This window comes from Zonotrichia leucophrys, chromosome 7 (genome assembly GCF_028769735.1).
Source record: "Zonotrichia leucophrys gambelii isolate GWCS_2022_RI chromosome 7, RI_Zleu_2.0, whole genome shotgun sequence".
Classification (NCBI taxonomy): Eukaryota; Metazoa; Chordata; class Aves; order Passeriformes; family Passerellidae; genus Zonotrichia; species Zonotrichia leucophrys.
Genome location: NC_088177.1, coordinates 24140016 through 24160608, shown reverse-complemented (window position 1 = coordinate 24160608; position 20593 = coordinate 24140016). Strand labels below are relative to the sequence as shown.

Below are 20593 nucleotides of genomic sequence, written 5' to 3'. Positions count from 1 at the left end.
CACCACTGTAACAACCGCTGCTTCAGCAAGTGAGGAGGGGAGAGGGAGGTACCCAACAGTCCTGGCAGCCAGCACCCTCCCCCTGGAGCTGAGTGAATTATCTCCACATAATCCACTTAACCTTTGCCATTGTGGGACCTGGGAAGCTGAAGGTATTTTTAAACTTGAGTCTTTTAATTGCCATTTTATAGTGTCACTAGTCCAGCTCAGCTGGAAGGAGGAGGATTGGAAAATAGTTCCATGAGGCAATAGCTTTTCACCTCAGCTAGGAGTCCTAATCATTACTGGTTTTGTGGCTCACTGTCCTCTAAGACTGTGGGGACAGTGATCTACAGTGAGGCCACAGGCAATGGAGTTTCTTTAATGGATCACCATTTCTGGTTAACATGGCTAAAATATCAGAGATTCTAAACTACTTACAGTGTTTAACTTGGGTAACAAACATGCTGTCATCAATTCTCAATATGCAGAAAAATCCAAGCGAACACAAAATGTTGTGGAAACAGCTCTGTGACAATAAGGTAGAGCAATATGAGAAAGCTCCTTTGTAATTTCTATTCTTGGCGAGCTCCACTTGATATTAAATTTATTATTTCATTATTTACTTGATATTAAATTTCTTTAAATCCCACATAATCCCTTTATCAGAAAAATGTGTCTTGAACAAATGCTGAAGGATGCTTCTGGGTAATTTTCCAAAGACAAGCTATGGAAAATTTAATTAGGATGTGATTGGTTCAGTAGATTGCAATCGCCTGTGAGAGCCTTCTGCTATATTTTTATTCATGGCTGCTTAAAATTTAAATAACACTAACCTATTTTATTGGTGAATATTCCACTGTGCTGGGCTGTATGTATGTCCACATTTCAGAGATCATCAAATCAGGTTAGGAACCATGCATGTGCTCTTCACAGAGACACTAAGAAATGGACACTGCACCTTTTCCTGGGATTTTCCAAAAAGCCATAAAGAGTTAAGCATTCAGCTTCTCTGTACATCTAAATTTTAGAGTCATTGGATCATATAGGTCCCTTCAAGATCTCTGGGTAAAAATGGGATACTGATCCCTTTTATTAATACTCAGGAAATTCTCAGTCCTATAGGTTTGACTCCTTATTCTCTTTACAGTTTTAAGCTTCCCAGCCACTGGCAGAGACGGAGGGAGCACTTGCACACTGGGTGCACTCATACTTCACTGGGCAAGGATGTGGCAGAGCTATAATGTTAGTTACTTTGCAGCAATGCAGATAATCAGTGTCCATCATGCCTGTGCTATATATACCACTCCCCAAAACCCCAATGGTGCACACTCCCAGAGCATTTCTGAAAGGGAATTACTAACTCAACCATCTCCCTTATTAACATTCTTTGGCACATACTCAACCAATAGAAAACCTCCCTGTGTGAGGCTTTAGCATCAGTACAGAAAGAGAATTATTCTGGAAAATTCATGTCAAAACAGACTTGCTGTTTCTCACCACAGTGTCTGTGTCATCTCCTTGATCTTTTATTAATGACAAGGAAGTGAACAGCAGTAGTCAGGACTCAGAAGTAACAGCAGGGATGGTCCAAATATTCCATTCCCATTCCTGTTTCTAAAATTTAGCAATATATATGGGAAAGTCCCTATTAATATTTTCACTTGCAATCTTTGAAAAGAAATACAGAGTAGACTAGGAGAAGCGAACAAATAAAAAAGGATTTATAAACCTAAATGTATACTTTTATCCAGGCCTACTGAGCAAGAAAGATACCCACTTTGTTTGGTATTCCTTCTCACCTTCACATGTTTGTTTCAGATGCTCAGCTTTTCAGAGAATTTAGATAATTGAGAGGAAGAGAGAATGCCACGGAAGACTGTAGTCATGTCTGTGACTTAGCCAGGTCCTCCACTAGGACAGTTCTGGCCTAGAATTTCAGCAGATTTTTGTGAATTTTTTTTCTTGACCCATATACCAAGATGACTAAAAATATATATATAAGAAGGAAGAAATTGAATTAAATAAAAGACAAAGTGTTTGGCCTACTTTTCTAATTTTTCTGTTATTTCTGTAGTTAAGACTTCATTGGAATGATCAGCATTAGTATAAGATTTTGCAGTGAAAGGACAGGCAGAAAGACAGGACTGCTGTCTGATTAAAGACCAAAGGGGCAGCACATCAGCTATACCTTTCTTTCTATTAGACAGCTTCCAGATACAAAACAGATTGAACAAAACCCTGTATTCATCTTGATATTTGAGTGTTCAGAACCGATTTAAGTGTCTGATCTGATTTGGATGTTAATGTAAATTTTTTAGATGAGGATTTAGAAACAGAGAGGTTTTGTAATCAAATAGTAAAGATTCTCTTGTTTCCAACTCAACCTAATTTTCTTTAACTTTCCCCACCCCTTTTCTCTTTTGTATAGAAACATTGGAGGCATTTCCAGGTTATACATGAAGAGCTGAGATTCTCCTCTGAGAAGATTCCTTTGGGTCTGGCTATGGCCATTACAGACACATGCAGGTCTTAATACCTTCCCCCTGATAAATCCATGGAAGAGCCATAGAGCCACACCCCGGGCACCTTCTGTCCCAGCCCTCAGGTCCCAGACAGGCTGCCATGGCTGCAGCCATGACTGGTGGGGTGCCTGGGTGCCCACTGAGCCACCCTGGCATTAGCAAAGGGCTTTGTTCTACTGCACAAATGAGGACTGGTGACTGGTACTTAGGGGTACAATTCTGTATTAAAACCAAAAGCTGTACACATGTCCCCCCAAGTGTTACAGTCTCCATTCTGACCCTCTGTACGATCCTTAAAGCCTCCCACAGCCTCATGACTGGGAGAGGTTTTTCTTAACAGGAGTGACAGGTAAAACATGGTGAGGGTTTTGCCATGGCCTTCAGCTTCTCATCTTTCCTGAATAGCTGTGAGCATGTAATATATATATATAGCTTACATTCATGTTTCCTCTGGTTGGAATGGTCACAAGATGGAGAGGGAGAAAATGCTTTTAGAGCTTTACTGGCAGTGGCTGAGTACAGGAGCTGATATTACCTAAAGTGATCTTTTACATAGCCAGGGAAAAGTTTCTTATGTTCTCTTTAGCAGCTTAACTTTGCTTGCAGCTGATCAGATGGATCTTTCACTGAGTCACAATAAGGTTCTTAAGATCTCAGTCATACTTTTCCCCACAGAGGAAGAGCACCTCTCACTGTCAGCTGAAGGGCTGTGACTCCAGAATAAAGTGAGAGCAGAAATGAAGCCTTGGGAAGGAACATGGTGCTTCCCTCCTTCCTGCAATCGGCTGCAGCTGACCAAACAGCAGACAGACAGCTCCTAAAATTGTACATGTGCATTATACCATAAACTAAATTGGAAGTTATATATCCATATACACACCACTTTCATCTCCACCATATATTGCTGCCTCTCACACAAAAAAAAATTTTACCTTTATATGCTTGAAAATACCAGGATGGTGGAACACAGTGTTGAACAATTTAGCCAATTTCATTCTTTCACTTTCATGAAAATGAGACATGATATTATTGCTATTAATTTAATAATATTATCCAAAGCTGGTAAAATCCTTATCACTGCTATTTGATCTCAAATTAGGGAAAAAATAATCACCCATTTCTTACAAGACCTTTATAGTTAAGCCAGGTCAGGTTGCCCAAAGACACCTGCAAGATCTCATGGACAGGAGCTAAAACAGTTTTGATTAATGAACCTAAGTCATGGATTGCCATCTCCTTTCTGTTCCCACCACCCCTATCACTAGCACAATTCATAAGCTTCTTTTGTGTTTGAAAATAAATGTATGCTGTACTTGCTCACCTGCTTAGGATGAAATGTGAGGGAAATTGTCAAAACAGAAAAGGTTCACAGTGTAATCAAGAAACAAAGTATTTTTTCCATCCCATGGTAGGTTCCTTGTATCACACTTCCTTCTCAACTAGAAGATATTATTGTAGTGGTGAAGAGAGACAGAAATTGTGATTGCATTTCAACAACTTAGGGCAGATATCATACATTCACATATTGGTTTATTTTAATTTTCAGAAAGGGGTTTTTTTTCATATATTATTTTCTGAGTATAGGAGTAATAGAAGAGTGAAACAAAGAAAATAAAGAAGATCTGTGGGTGATGCACCAGTTGTTAGAAGGACAGAAAACAATGTTTGGAAAGTAGGAGCTGTGAATATTTGCAAGTCATTGATGAAAAGCCATCAATGAAGAGATGTCACAGAAGGACAAAGAGAGACCTAACGTGGTTCTTCAAGATGTAGATGGAAATTCTGGGAAAAACGTGGACATTGGTAATAATAGCGATGCATGTGACATCAAATATATTTCTGAGGCAGCATGTTTGGCATGGGATGTACCCACCATTAGGAAATATGGTGACATATCAGAAAAACTCTGAGCAAAAAAATCCCTGAAAGTGGGAACCTACCTTTCTGTAGAGTTTTGTAATAAGCTGAGTCTGTTCAGTTCAGTTAATTAAGATATAATTTGATCATGGTCCATAATTATCTACAGATGAAGATGTGATACCTATAAACAGACACAAGTATAGGAACATCCAATGACTGAAGAAAAGACAGTGAAGCATAAAGCAAGAATAAAGTGCAAAAGGTACTTAAACACTGGAACTATTTCCACATGGAAGATTCATCTTCATCTGAAGATTTTATATCAAGTTTAATGTCAGTCTGAAGAGACAGGCTACCTTGCCAAGAACTCAGAAGCTTGATGCATGGACCGTGAGGTGAATTTCTACTGCCTCTTTTACGCAGGGGGCCAGGTACTACAGATGAATGCAGGGTTGATGAAGGATTAATGAGAGCTTGTGATCATTGCTGATAAATGTGAGCTCCTAGAGAATGAGTATGTCTGCCTATTCAAAGATTAAATAAGAGATTTTGAAGATGTTGGTTGGTTTGGCTGAATGAGCTGTTGTTCAGTTATATACCACAAAACTTCATTTTTAATCAGAAGAAAAGGAATATGATAATTTGTTTGCAATATGAGTCTGAAAGTCAATTGACAGGAGCCAATTGTCCATAAAGTACAGCATATTATTAAACTACTAAAAAAATAATTACCTAATTATATAAATATTTTAGAATTCTTACCCTGCAACTGGTTTTCTGGTTTAGCCAGAGCGTCTTTAGAGTCTTCATCTGTGGAAGCTGCTTCAGTATGCAGAGCTCCTAATACATGGAAACAAAATGAGAACCATTACATATTATTAATGTAGCTTTATGTTGATTAGATATCAGTTCTGCTGTAAATTTTTATTATACTCTGACCAGAACAATAAGCTATATCCAAGACAAGGACATCAGAAGTCTAATCAGTTCAGTATTTTCTTTGAAAGTCCTTTCCAAATTATTCTTGGCAGAGTTTGCTTAATGAAAACTAAGGAATACCAAGTTCTTGATGTTATGAAGCAACTCAATCCAAGATGCCTACCTTGAGTGGCAGTAGTTTGCTTAGAGCTGATTTCTTCATACACTTTACCATCTTGTATTGAATTTTAGCTACCATTTTATTGCCCAGACAGTTATTATGACAGCTGCAGGCAATTTCTGTTTATGGTTTTATATTTGACTATTCTCAATAATAGCATATCTTCCAACTTGTCCTTGGACAACATGAATCCTTTTCCCAGCTTAGCTGTTAATTGAGAAAAAGAGAGAAATAAAGGGAAATACCTTTATATATATATATATATATATATATATGCAAATATAGAAAAATGTACATTTCATCTGCTATTTTTCTTCTTTTAATTTCCCTCAGACATTTTCAGGTTAGTATTATAAAAAATTTCAATCTCTGTGGAAAATTAGTGACAGATTATGAATATTTCTTTAATCACAGATTCTGAGTATTGGTAACATTATTTCTAAGGTATATGCTATCTGACTTACAAATCTTGCATTTTATTGACTGTCTTATTTTGCTTTCTTTCATATTTCATATTTATGATATGTCCAAACATACTCCTGTTTTGTTAAGTAGGAATCTGTGTGGTCTTTGATATAAGGCATAATTTATCTGACAAGGAAATACGAGATGGTGCCCTGCATCTGCATTTAGTTGATGGATTGCGAATTTTTAGCATTGCAACAAGACAGATTCTCATCCAATGTGTCATGGAAGGAGAGTTCTCTTAATCTGTTCTCCTGTGAATTAAAATACATGTATATGTATTTTGAGGAGCAATTTTTGAAGTTCTTTATTGGAGGTAGTTAGCAGGGTTTTCATATATATCTGACATTCAAATACTAAAAGTGATTGATGCTATTATCTGTTCATAAGAGTATTTTTATACCCATGAGAAGTGAGTGCTCCATTCTGACAAGTCTTCAGAAAATATCACAAACATTGCAAATGAAGACTAGCCCTTGGTAGCACATCGAGGCTGGATATAAATATAACCTTTAGTAGCAATGCAAACTTGATGTGAGTTTCTGCTTGTAATTAAACTTTCTGCCATCTAAACATCAGTCAGCCCCATTAAAAAATTCTTAATTCCTAATTGCATTATTCTTCTCCATGGTTTTTCATTGGGGTGTATAGCACACCAAGAGCTCTCAGAGACTCCAGTAAACTGTGGTATGATTGAACTTGCCATCTTATACAGACTTCTGCTCATTACTATTTCTGTTTATCATCTTCACAGCCCTTCCAGCTATCACTTAAACTTATGGGATGCCTTCAATCTGAGACAACTGTCTCTTAACATTTTCGTATTTTTTAATGCCAGTGCAATCCCTGGTAACTGGTACTTCTTGAGACATTTTCATATGGAATATAAAGACAGGTTTTTGGTCATCTTTTCTGACAGAGTTCTGCTTCTTAAGTACTATAAAGCTATTTTAGAGCCCTGGGGATGCTAATACACCTTAACAGAACAATGGCAATCTGTGTTATAATCAGTATCAAGACTGCACTTGTAAAAACTTCCTGAAAGGCAAATTTTGTATTTTCATGACATCTTACAGAGCCTCTAAGGACTGAACTGGTAATCTAGAAAGCTTGTCATTTGTTGTCTGAATAAAGATTGCAAAAATCAGACAGCATATTTCTAAATTAAAATGAAAATAAAAGTAAGGTATTATATTACAATGGCCCCCTTCAATTGTAGCTACCTCTCTCTGGTTTTTACCTTGCCTGCAGATTTGTGCAATAAAATAATTGACATTTTTCATCATTATGTCTTTATATCTTTCATGAGAGAACCACTTTCCTAGTTATCTTTATTCAATGCTGTAAAAAAAAATAATGTCCCTTACTTCATAAAACAATGCCTTTGAAAAGCTTTCAGTTTAGAGCTAGTGTTAGGCCATGATGGATTGCTGTATAGTTGATTTCCTGACACTGTTTCTTACTAACCTTTCCTGACAGCTTCTGGATTACTCTACCTGGTAATTTGCACTATAATAATGGCTACAGTGAGATGTCTCCTAACTATTTCCCTTATTTTTAACAAGATTCTTAACACCCTCTGTAGGTGACAAAATGCAGTTACAGACATAAAGTGTCCCCTCGAGGAAGGCTGTTCACAGATGCCACCAGTACTTTAGTAGTGCAACTGTTAAATGAAACAAAAACAAAGAATCAGATTTTCTAAACATCCAGTTCAAATAAAAATTTAATTAAAAGTTATGAAGGCATTTTACTGATTAACAATCTTAGTAATTAAATACTGTCACTGACTTTTTTTTTGGTTGGATTTGTTCTTCCTTGGAGATCTCTAATTGTGGTATGGCTTTACATTTATTGATAACTCTTTTTGATGAATACAGATGCCACCTTTTATGGCAGTCGTTGACAGAGTAATCATATTGTGAGAAATACCAGGCTTCTGTAGTAACAGGTGTTGCAGTTATACATGCTGATATCCACTGGGAAAATGTGTTTGCTGCTATCATGGGTACACAATAAATGGAAGGTGCAATAAAGCACGAGCTAACATTTTGAAAATCCTTACAACTCTAGGAACTTTATTGCAGATTACAAGCACTTTGATCTCTGTCCAGTACTTAAGTCTTAATTATCAGACTAATTGCACAGACTATGTTCATTTTCAGTGGTAATTCTTTTGTGAAATGCTATGTGAAATGATGTGCTGTGGAGGAAAAGGTTCTGCAGTTTTGCCCAGAGCCACTGCAATGCAACTGTTTGAGAGACTACAAAGCAAATCCAGAGTCATCAATGCCCAAGTGTGTAGGCTCTGCCAAAAAGCCAGATGCTGCTATGGGGAGCATTACATATCCTTTCTAGCTTGGCACCTGGGTCCTGCTGTGAGCAGCCACGTCTAATGCCTGTCTGTAACTTCAGATTCTACTGGTGCCTAAATAACAGCCTTTTTTGGTAATGTGTATAGATGAAGATTCCCTTCTAACCCCTCTTCCCCACCATTAGTCATTCAGATTGATTCCAATTCAGACTGATTCCATGCTAATTTCTGAGGTGCATCCTCCTCACTCACTCATGAGGTAACATGGTACCTGTGCTCACTCCATGTACATTTTTTCTCATTCTTCTGATTATGGTTAAGGAACCTGTCAAACTAGACTTCTCAAAGAGAATCTTCTTCACTGAAATGGTCTGGTTTTTATACAGTTAGTTTGGGGTTAAGATACAACTTTTTGTTTCTTGCCACTTATAAAGAGTGGTAACCATTAACCAGCTGCTAAAAAGACTTACAAATTGAAGAAGAAAATTTATCATATCCCATGTATATGGAAGGCAGCAACAATACTCCCATAATTTGACTGGAATTAATATCTCACTTTCAAAGAAAAAATAAAATTCCTTCTTTTTATGTGCCCCATTCTAGAAATTAAGGTAAAGCAGCATTGCCTCTATCTAAGAGTTCCTCCAATGTGTTTCTTGTGTTACTCCTACAATGCACACAGTGAGGGTGGCCCAACCACACTCCTTCCTGCATGGAAAGGAGATAAAAGCAGCATTGTACTTGAAATCAATAGAAGTGACTTGTGGCCAGTGATGGGAGCGTCTGGCTCCAGAATTATTATCTGGTGCTAAGTGCTGACAATGCAATAGATCTTTACAAGAAATAAATACACTGAGGGATCTCCAAAAGCCTAATGCTATCCTGGGAAGCAAGTCTGTAGGGACTGCTTGTATGGAGTATGATGGGAAGAGACTCACACCCACACTTCTCTGAGACAAATGAAGAGTCCAAACGGAAGCATCTCCTGTCACATACAGAATGAAAGGCTCTACATTACGCTTTACACATGGGCCATTCTAAGCACTTTAACCAACAGTGTATTTGTCTGAGTTCAGAAAGTTGTGAGTGGGCCAGGAACTTGGACAGATTTTCTCAAAGTTACTGACTTTCATGTATTGATGAATTTGAGGATTACCTTGCATTTAACTGCAGTAATCTGATGATTTTTAGTTCCTTGTTTGAGCTAAGACTGCTGATATTCATTGTTGTTCACATAGTCATAGCTAGCCAAGTTTTAGATGTCTGCTAAAAAAAATGAAAACTCAAGGGGAATTGTGATGCCTGGCATAGTCAATATTTTGAAAAACAGGAGCTGTTTATGGAGGAGACCATTTCACTGACTGCAGAGGAAGATGAGCCTGCCTACATTAAAGCTGGTATCACTCCCCGAACCTTGCTCTCTCCCTTCCTGTGTATCCTAATTAATTTGAGTAGCTACACAGAGCCACTTTCCAGGGAGGTGACAATCCAGGCAAGGAGCCCATAGGTTGCTTTTGCTATTCACAGGGAGACCTAAAAGCAGTGGGAAAACCATGACATGGCATAGTAGTGTGAAAGACATCGCCCAGTCTGTAGTTTGAGTCATGAATGCTGGACACTAGTGAGCTGCAGTTATTCAATTAGGATAAAAGAATCATGGATAGAAATGAGCACATCCACTCCACTGAGAGACACTCATGGAGACAATTATGGATATGAAATGCTGCCAAAGCTACCTGCTGCTGCAATTACCAAACCACAAGAGCAAAGAGATCTAGTGCAGCCTCCAGCTATGCACCCACAGATAAAGTACCAGAATGCCTGCAGTTAGGGAAACAGGTGCTGTTCTGACAGCTTTTTCTGTGGACAAAATTGTAGAGCACCAGGCTACCCAGGACAGCCTGGTGCTCTACAATTCAATCTCACTAACATCACATGCAGGATCCACAGGAGCAGCGCAAGCACAGGACAGAAGGATTGTACAGGAAGTTCTGACAAAGCAAAGGCAGAAGATACAGCAATTACTTCCCTTAAAATCACAAAGACTATCGAAGGACATTTCTTATTACTTCATTGTGACTTTCCCAGGAAAATATTTTTTCCCTGTATATTTGATTGTGGTTTCACTTCCTCTCTTAGTCTGGGTCTTGAGCATTTCTTATGGAAGCATTTACCAGTTTGTGGATGATAAAAAGCAAATATTCTCAGCAGATGCTGAGACCACCACAAACAACTGCTATTGAGAAAACTGGAATCTCCTTTTATTCCTGCAGTCATCACAACACTGTCAATACTGGCCGCACCTGAGCGGCCTTGGAATGACCTAGTGCAGTCTAATCCTCACCTCATCTATTCCATAGTTACCTGCAATGTCTGATAATGCACAGAAAAACAAATTTGTAAACAGAAAACAGCATCCACTTTTGTTTTTATTGTCTTCTGTTTGGTTCTTTGGGGGGGATGGTGGCGACAGGGACAGATGCCACAGGAGGTCTGCTAGAACAGCAGATCACCTAGGTAACACTATTTAAAATATTCTTTTCATTCCCATCATACCAGAGTGTGATTATACAAGTATTTGGTTCTAAGTGATCCTCTTACCTAGCTGACATCTGTTTAACTATTTTATTCACTCTGCAGCTATTTACTATCCTAGTAAATCAACAGTCATGTTTCCAGGGTCCCAGTTCAATATGATACTCAGACTTTTACCATGAGTATGAACCTACTAATATAAAGCTTTGCTACAAGCCTAATGATAATAATGTACTGAGTCAAGACTAACATCTTGGGAATATCAATGCATTTTAAATGATAGCATAAGAAGCCTATATTCTTGAAGACTTTAAAACCACAGTGAAATACAGTTAAAGCATAGCAGTGCTTACTGTAACTGTAAAACTGAATAAGGGAATTAAAATGAGTGGGGAGGTTCTTATGTGGAGGCAATTATTGAAATCCTGCCCAGAAAATATGCTTAATACAACAATTGCTTATCAATAATCTCCTATTTTAAATGTGGAGCATTAAAAAATGCTCCACATTTAAAATAGGAGATTATAGGTAAGCAACTGTGCTATTTATTTATTGAAGCTGAAAAATAGCTTAACTCCATATTGTAATAGATGACAATCACAAATTTTCATCTGGATATTCCCACATTGGAAGAAGCTCTTGGACAAAGAGGAACTTTTGTCCCCAGCTGAATTCCGACTGCCAGTTTTAGATGGTCGAGACGTGGTTTTCTCATCCTCACCAGAGCAGACGTAGCAGCCTATCATGTTCCTGTTGCTGCCAGCTCTTTGCTAATTTGTACAGTGATAAGCACCTATTTCCACCACTCCTGGTAATCTTGTCATTTCCATGATGTCATCAGCGCAAGTCAGAAGAGAAAAGGTCAGTGGTACAATGACGAACCGTATATAAAATGAGCCATTAAAAAAAGAAAAATGGCTAGACATTTAAAGGCCCAAGCTTGCCACGGCACAGTAATAGCTATCCTGATCATCTCAGAACATATTTCTTATGTTATTCCCATCATAAGCAAAAAAATTCCCTCAGCATTGCATTTTCCCAGAGTGCTGCTTCGTTTACTGCACAAGGGAGTTATGCCCAGGGAGACCATTGTCATTCTGGATGAATGTACTTTTAATAATGGCCCCTGCATGGATTTTTTGAGCATCACATTCTGCCTTATATTTTCTCCAGTGTCTATACTACTTAACAGAAATAAGAAATACATACTTATATGTGGTATATAGATTTTTCCTCCCTTTATGTAGAGAGAGTAACCAAAAGCAGTGTAACAAAATCTTTGTGCACCAGAAATGAAACTGGAAATAAAGTCAAAAATCAGACAAAAGTCAATGTTATAAAATCTTTTTAAATCAAGTGACTGTGTTTATACATTATGGGGGGAATAAGAGAGGGGAGGGAGCAAACAGAGAGAAACAAGGTGCCACACTGAGAGATCACCACCAGGTAACCAGTGCTGTGTCACTGCTCAGCCTTGCAGCGAGACCCCATGGCAGGCACTACTCAAGGAGCCCTCTCTTGCTCTTGTGTTATTGTTACCAGTGAAAGCAAAGCTGGAGAAAAAATGATGCCATTTCAGAAGGTAACCCGTTGCTGGACTTGGGCTAAAAGTGGACACCTGGGGATTGAAGTAGGTGAGCTGAAATGTTACTGTGTCCTTGGCTGCAGGGACAAGACCCAGCAGATGAAAAACATCATGTGCAGAACAGGAGGAATGCCTCTTTGTCAGATCTTACATATTGTTTTGGAACAGAGAACTCAAGAAATTTCCAGTATTACTGGCTGCTTTTCCTTGTTCTTCTCTCCAGCCTCTCTCTTTAGAATTATGATTCACGTCCTTTCAGTTAACTTCAGAGCACATCACCCTGCTCCACTTAGCCTGCAGCTCTTTCCAAACTGACAGAATCAGCAGGATTTGGTATTCATACACAAGCATATTTATCTGCATTTTAAATTTGGGATAGTTGCAGTACTTTGTGGATTTCCATCACTACTGCTTACAAAACTAGTGATGAGATAAGAAGAGTATGGGATTTCATTGTTGACAAGTAAATACTTCAGTCAATGATTCATTGCTGCATTTCTATGAGATGCTGTTGCTGAAGTCAGGAAGTGAAAGAGTGGAAAGCACGGCGCTGTTCCATGCCAGAACTGAGGGATGATCAGCAATATGCTGTGGATAAGAGCGAACAGACGCTTGCCCTCATGGCTAATGCTGGCACAGTAAGGCAGCAGACAGTACTGCTTGAATTACAAATTCTATTGCTTTCCTTATTTATCAGTGATCTTTGACCACAGGTGATAAAAGGCACAGATTACACTGATACAACGCACAAATTATTCAGCTCGGTAAAGAGTAGGGAAGGCTGTGAGCTTGAACTTAACTAAACCAAATACAAGATGTGCAACAGTGTTTGAAATCCACTGCCAACCAAGGGGAAGCAACAAATGCAAGAAAGAACACCTCAGGCTTCTCATCTTTTAACTCCAATTGCTTTGGAGAAGGGCTTGGACATTGTCTGAGTAAATGTACTACTGACAAGCTGACTCTGTGAGAAAAGCTAATGGGCTTCCTCCACTTGGGCTTTTTAAACTGTGTTACTCTGAAATTAGATTTTGGTATCTCCTACAGCCTGGGTATTGGCAAATGCAGCAACCAGTTCCTTGCAGGGTTACAGTCCCTATATCCTTCAAGTTAAATATAGCCAGTTTCATACCACCATTTGCATTGAATTTCTACAATTTATTGTTTTGTTTTTGAAATGTGGGGAAGTCATGTGATTTTTTATGAAGACTACACCACCAGTCTATTTGTATTGTATTTTTAGAGACATTGTATTGATTGAAAGAGAACTGGCTAACCTGAGATGTAAACAATGACTGGCATTTGCCTTAACCCATGTGGTTAATATCACTGATTTGTCATGCTGAGTGATGTGAGAAGAGGAACGATTGGTTGCTGATTATTGAACAGCTCAACACAGGGCACATTTGGCACCTCAGATGAGAGGCTATTCTAATGAGAAGCACTACTGCCAATTACTTAACGGCCAGTGCTTCCTCTACAAGAGATTTTGTACATCTTCAAGATGTTGAACTAAATCCTAGCTCGATAACAGATTGCAAATAAGATGGTTAGATTTGAGGCTTTGTGCATATATATTCCTTTAACATCATCTCACATGCACCTGCCTGCTAAAGGGGCCCTTCATTCATTCTCTGGCAATGACTAATTAACATAACACATGGCAGTCAATTTAAGAAATGTTTAGTCCTTTGTATAGGTTGACAGGCTTGTGTAATTGAAACATTCCCTTCTACTTTTTATTTACTTACTTGATTCAGGAATGAAAATTTTATCAGCCTTGAGAATTGCTAGAAGAAATAAGGCTGGAAAGAGACATCTCTCATCATGTACGGCCCATTATAATGACACTGTTTACTTTCAGGTCAAAGCTGTAGGTATCAGACAACCAGTAAAATATAAATATAATGTCCCTGATTGAATTTCAGCACTCAGTGTGGTGCTTTTAAATATCTGGACTTCAGTATCAGACAAAATTCCTATTTTATATTTGAAATATTTTTTTCTTTTTCCAGAAGCATAAACAACATCTATGCTCAGAACATCTGTGAACGTCTTAAACCATGAAGATACTCCAGCCCATCCAGCCACTCAACACCTTCCCTCTGCACACATGAGCTTATATGTGCATGTGTGATCTTGGGATGAAAACACTCAGTCCAGAAAACTGGGATTACCACTATTACCCTCAAATATTTTTAGTTGCTGCTAAAACTAAAATTAGGGGTTATTTTAACTGGCAATTAACAACTAGCTAACACATTTCCATTTCAAACATGATTAAGTGATTTAAAGCTGTACCCAAGTTAATCCAGACTTTCTAGTGCACTAGAAAGTCTGGATTATTCCAAGTCTGCTCATATGAACATGGCACCTTCAATGGCAACAATGTCCACTACCTGCACAGGTAATGACATGACAGTGTTTTCCATTTTCCCATGTGTTTTGTTGGGTCAAATCAGTTGCTTATTGTAGTTGCCATGGTACATGTTAGTAATGTTAAAGAAGCAAAGTAATGTTAAAGAAGCAAAATCACATAATGGTGTCTTTTTTGACAGAAAATATGACTGAAAAATATGTATGATTAACATATTATTGATGTGGAGACACATACCTCTTCTAATAATGGACCCATGAATTTTGTTTAAAATTATATTTAAAGTTGACTATTTATTTAAATATGTATTTAACAGAATCAGGGTGCTTGTGCAGGAAATTCCATAAGTTCCTTTCTCTGTAATTTTATTGTGCTGTCTAGAAAGTCATAACAACAACAAAAAAGTTTTCATTTACTTTGTGATTTGTCCCCTTCATTATTTATACTTAAAAGATTCATTATAGAATCTGCCTGTAAACTAGACATTGAAGAAGTGTGAGCTTTTGTGAGCCTAATGGTTCATGATAGATTTCCAGTTGTAACACATATTTGCTTTCATTTTTGTGCGGGTTAGCACACACCTTACATCCAGAACAGAAATAACACTGAAGTACCCTGAATTTCATGGTCACTGAGCCTAGCTGAGTGAAACCTCTCTGCAAATGCAAGATATCTTTAGGTACATTACCACTGTAATTTATGGGTATTAAAAGTAATAATTTTCTTCTACTTTTCCTCTAGATATGTAGGGTATTAAAGGCTTCTAGAAAAAAAAGAGGTTGTAATAATATGTTTGGGGTTTTGAGGTTGAAGCACCTTTATATTTTTTTCCTGATGAAATATTTGCTGTTTTCAATCACCTGGGGGACATTGTCTAGATGAAGCCACTGAAATATGCTCCATCAGTCTCAAAGGGTTTTCCTAGCCTACTTTTCACCCTCTTCTTGCCAATTAAGCTGCCACATTATGTATGATAGCGAGGGTCACTTGTTTTTTCCAAGTGTTATTCTGAATTGGTGAAGATGACAGCAGCATACCAGTCTAGCGAATAATTAGAGTGTCTTAAACTCCCAAATCCCCACCTTGCACTGCCACATACTAAGTATTTTTAACCTCAGCTCCTGTATTCTAGGAGACTACATGCATTTTTGCCAGAAAAAAATCACTGTGGTATTCTGTGCTGCTTATATTTTATACTAAAGACCAACCAGATCAAATAACTAGAGAGATGATGTTGAAAAATAGGAAACATTTAAAGTAAAAAGATATGCAACGCAGGACTTGCTTCCACAGGGTAAGAAGCAACATTGTTCTAGGACCTCACAGCATTACTTACACTGTATCTCATAAATACCGATAGCCAATCCTTCAGGCTTTGAATTTGCATACATCAGTTTAAACATGAGAAAAAGGCAATTCTTCTCAATGCTTTAAAACCATGAAGTGCTATTCTAATAATCCTAAAGCAGTAGTCTCCCCTGCACTCAATCAGAGTTTTATACCCAATGGCAATTATTTGTTATTTTTTTCAAATAACCATCCCAGAATATCTGCGGAACAGCTTTGCCACTGCATAACCTCAGAACAAACTTGGAGCAGAGAACAGCACAGGTCAGTATGTTTCCTGCAGTGAAAGACCTTTATAAGCCTAAACCAGCCTTTTCAAAAGGCAGACAAATATCCTAAATGTTCAGGCTTAATCCATCGCCCAAGACATTGAACAGAAAGGCTGAAAGGAAGAATTACTGACACTAGGTGAAGTTTTCAGTGAAAAAGCAGAAATGCTTCAGCTTGCCTAGCTTTCCTCACATAGCTGTTAACAACGATTGCCAAAACAAAGGAGAAAATGGTACAGTAACAAAGGGATGAGTGGTGACCTTCCTCCCTCTTTTGCCTCATTTTTTAAGTTGGAGCAATGATGCATCCTGTGGCCAAACTCCTTAATTGATCTCTCATTCTGTACAGAGCATGAGAACTAGATTTGCAACATAGATCAAACATTTAAAACCAAAATTAAAAATGCTAGCCACCAGGAAGTACTCCAGTAGCTGCCAGTCATCTTTCTCTTTTAAAATGTAACCACAGAAGTATAGCTTCCCCCAGCTTCACCCTCTTCCTTGTTACACTCTCTTCCTGAATCTCAATTCAAAGTTGGTTAGGAGCTAATTATTCTTGGTTTACCCAGCTCTGGCATAGTAACAGCCCTTATACTGAGAGCACCACTGGACTCTTATCTCAAATACAAGTAAATATCCATAATTTAATAGAGTTGTTCTTCTGAAGTGGGTGCAGCCTGTGATTTGCTAACCAAGAGGCAGGCAACTTGTGCTAGGCAGAGAGCTACAAGTTCCACTTGTCTTATGCCTTCGGTCACCATGATCTTTTGGCTACAAGAAATCACCTTCTTCTCAACTCTGCTGGAAGCAGAGTTATTTGTTACTTGCAAAAGATGCTGGAAGTGGAAAACAGATGGCTGATTTCACAAACAGAGAGATTCTGGGCTACTGACAGCAGAATTACAACTTAAATCACAGTCTATGCCTTTTTCAAGCTATTGAAGGTTGTACAGACTCACCCAGCCCCAAACACATAGGTGAAAAGATCCTCTCTGCCTGTAGGATATAGCATACCTTATATTTCAGTGGGTTTCCCCCGGTACACCAAAATTTTTCAACTCATGATCCTTCCAGTAAGAAAATTTCAGCACTGGTTTCTATGTATGAGTTTGCCTTCTCTAGATAGGATTTCAGCTGGAAATTCTGTTTTTGTTTCTTTCCCTTTTGCTTAATAAAATTTAAAAAATTACATGTGGTAACAATACTTAAAGAGTACAGGCAAAAACAACCCAAACCTAACAAATCTATATCAATGTTTATATACTGGGTCTTTAAGATATTCTGAAACAGTGTAGCAAGGGCAGTAGCAAGCAGCTAAGTTAGATATAATGTTTATTTTAGAGTTAGTGATAAATCACTGTGAGATAATAATGGGAGCATATGTCTCCAACAGCTTTTCAGAAAAGGTGTTCTATTCTAAACATAAAGTAGTGGACTAAAGAGATAGTGAAGATTTATTTCCTCTTTCTTGGCAAAAATAGATTTCTTTCCTTAGCATATTAATGATGATACATTAAAAATGTTTACAAAATACCATCACTTGAAATTATGAAATGAATGTAATTAGGTTGCCTACAAGCCCTTAGGGCAGTGAACACCAGCTTAAGCATTAGTGAGACAGATTGCAAGCCAGGATTCGAGTTGTTTCCCTCATGCTGAGGAGAAATGGAAACAGTAGTGCAACTGAGAGCTGTGCCACTGCATGAAGCGTAAATCTGAAATATGGCAGGGAAAAAAATGTCCAGCAAAAGCTAGCGCCAACCTGAAAACCCACCCTCATCTACAGCATTGGTAACTTACACCCCTGACCAAGGTTATCCTGGAGAACATTCACTATCATCTGTTTACTAAACAGAGTTTGGCAACCATGCATATTTCAAATATATTAAACATACATGCAGTTGGAGTAAAACGATCTGCAAAAAGAAGGGTAGGATGTAACAAGAACAGGAAGCCCCAAGTTTAAAATTGAGTTTGGTTTTGGGATTTTTTTGCTATGTACTCCTCTCAGTAAGTAATTTTCTTTTCTTTGTATTCTTCATGTAAAAGTTGATGAAAATAAAGCTTATGAACCTGTGTTTCAGAGTCATCACGCAGTTTAAACAACTGATGCTTAAGTAGTTCCTTAAACACAGTCTCAATCTTTAAAGTCTTCCTAAAAGTGTTGTGCATTTCTGAAGCCAGATATTTCAGAAGCATCCAAAGTTAATTGATATTTAATCTGCATTTTTCAGCTTGCCTATCTGCCTATACAGTATAAAGGCAATTTCCAAACTGAATATGAACCCTGCAAAACCCTTATGGCAATAATTACTCCACTAAGCACTTGTCTCAGGTCTTGAGAAACATCCAGTGGGATTGGAGTCTTGTGTAAAAATTAGGTAAGATAATGTAATGCAAGATTCTGTTACATACATATCCCAAAAGGGATTTGAATATGAATAAATTACCAGTAAGAAGTTATAACTCTATAAAATCCCTATGGCAATGTTTCCTTACCTAGTTCAGAAGGTGAACACCAAGCAGGCTGGCTTGGACTCACATGGTGAAGAGAATTAAAAGCCTTGAGGAAAAGTTGTCTGGCTTCTTGGAAATCACCCACCCAGTGAAATCTGGGAGTTGTGTGAAGGTATGTAAGGAAACGTAATGAAATGCAGTATAATGGATGACTATTACATGTCATAGGCTGAACAAGGGTCACATTTACAGTGCAAAGGGAACTTCCAGTTTCGTATAGTAAGTCCAGACAGATCTGAGCAGCTGAGTACTGCAGACAAACCTCTCTAAACTGGAGGAGCATACACTCCTACAGGAATTACACTGTTACACATAGGCTTTTCTATGCCCAGTGCACATCCATCAGGAAACACATTCCTGTGCATTTTTGAGAGGTTGCAAGTACCTTTTCTTCCCTCAGGTTGCAGAGTTTTGTCCTTGGACTGCCTTGTTCCTGGGCAGGCATCACTCACAGACACCGATAGAACAGGGTTTTAGCAAGTTTGTGACAACTGCTGAGGTACAGAGGACACATGACATCCCACATCCACCTGGGCAGCACAGTTCCCACCTGGAACTGTATTCATCACTGCCAAGCAGAGCATCCAAACAGAAGCACTGACCCTCACATGAACATTTGCACACTACATCTGAATTTTTGTATTAGTTGTGCTACTGTGAACAGTCAGAAGACAAAAGTAGAATATTTCACTAGAGAGAGTCCACAAACTAATCAGTGGACCTGAAATGTTGAACCACAACCTGTGTCACCAGTGTCCGACCTTATGCTGCTCCTCTTGAATGCACGAGAAATGCTTTCAGCACGTATCAGAGGGTCATCTAACTCAGCAGCCAAGTCCAGAACGTTGTTTCTTTGTGCTACTCGTTTCCACTTTCCTGAAACATTTTAACACTTAGTTAAAACTGGCCCCAAAACCTGGAGCTCTCTGAACTGAGAGAGACAGGTGTACTGAGAGCAAGTCCCAAAGGGCTCTTTCCAGTTAGCACGGACATTTGCCACAGCACTCAGGGGATGGCTTTTGCTGAAGAATTAATCCATCAGTCTAGAGTTACTGAAAAAAGAGCTAAATTTACACTAGTATTTAGGGGATTTATAGTGTAAACAACAAAACTACAGGATGAGGGAGTCACTTTGCTGCATTATTAAATTAGTGTTCCCCTTTAATCACAGTTTAAAATCCATCTTATTCTCCTGTATCTTGTGGATTGCAGGAGCACTACATGCTTTAACCATGGCACTCCAATTATTTTCTATGTTCCAGTAACAGTATTTTGTAGTCTGATATTCCCATAAAAGACAGAGTACATTTCTGTTATCTATATAACTAACCTCAATGTGGCTAGAGAAAGCTAAAAAGAACAGCAAAAAAAGTATCAGATTACTAGCAGAAGTTAAAAAACAAGAAGCAAACAAAAACCTTACCAGTTTTAGTCCTTTGCAACTAAAGTATTCCCAGACTTTACCAGACATGTTAGAAACACTTAAAAGCACTTCCCAGATACCCAAGAAGTGTAAATTTTCTCTCCTGCAAACTTAGCACTGAAGAAATGGAAAAGAAAAAGCTTGATATTACAATTTCTAATAATTAATTTCTTACTTTAATATGAGGAACACTTACCCCACTAAGTTCTCAAACACGAGCTTCTTGGGTTACTACTATTAACCATCTGAGTTTATTTCAAGGACTAAATACAAGGTCCTGAGTCTGATTTCAGGTGTC

The 20593-nt window shown here is 38.2% G+C and overlaps 1 long non-coding RNA gene across 2 annotated transcripts; it reads right to left on the bottom strand.

The window, feature by feature from the left end:
• Positions 1-3824: 3824 nt before the first annotated feature.
• On the bottom strand, positions 3825-19749 carry LOC135450585 (uncharacterized). Of its 2 annotated transcripts, none has more exons than XR_010441097.1 (4): positions 19634-19749; positions 5127-5204; positions 4445-4545; positions 3825-3943 (listed from the first exon to the last, which is right to left on the bottom strand). It is a non-coding gene; the product is annotated as an uncharacterized LOC135450585 (long non-coding RNA). The 2 variants fall into 2 exon arrangements; XR_010441098.1 differs by lacking the exon at positions 19634-19749 and adding an exon at positions 5467-5661.
• Positions 19750-20593: the final 844 nt, after the last annotated feature.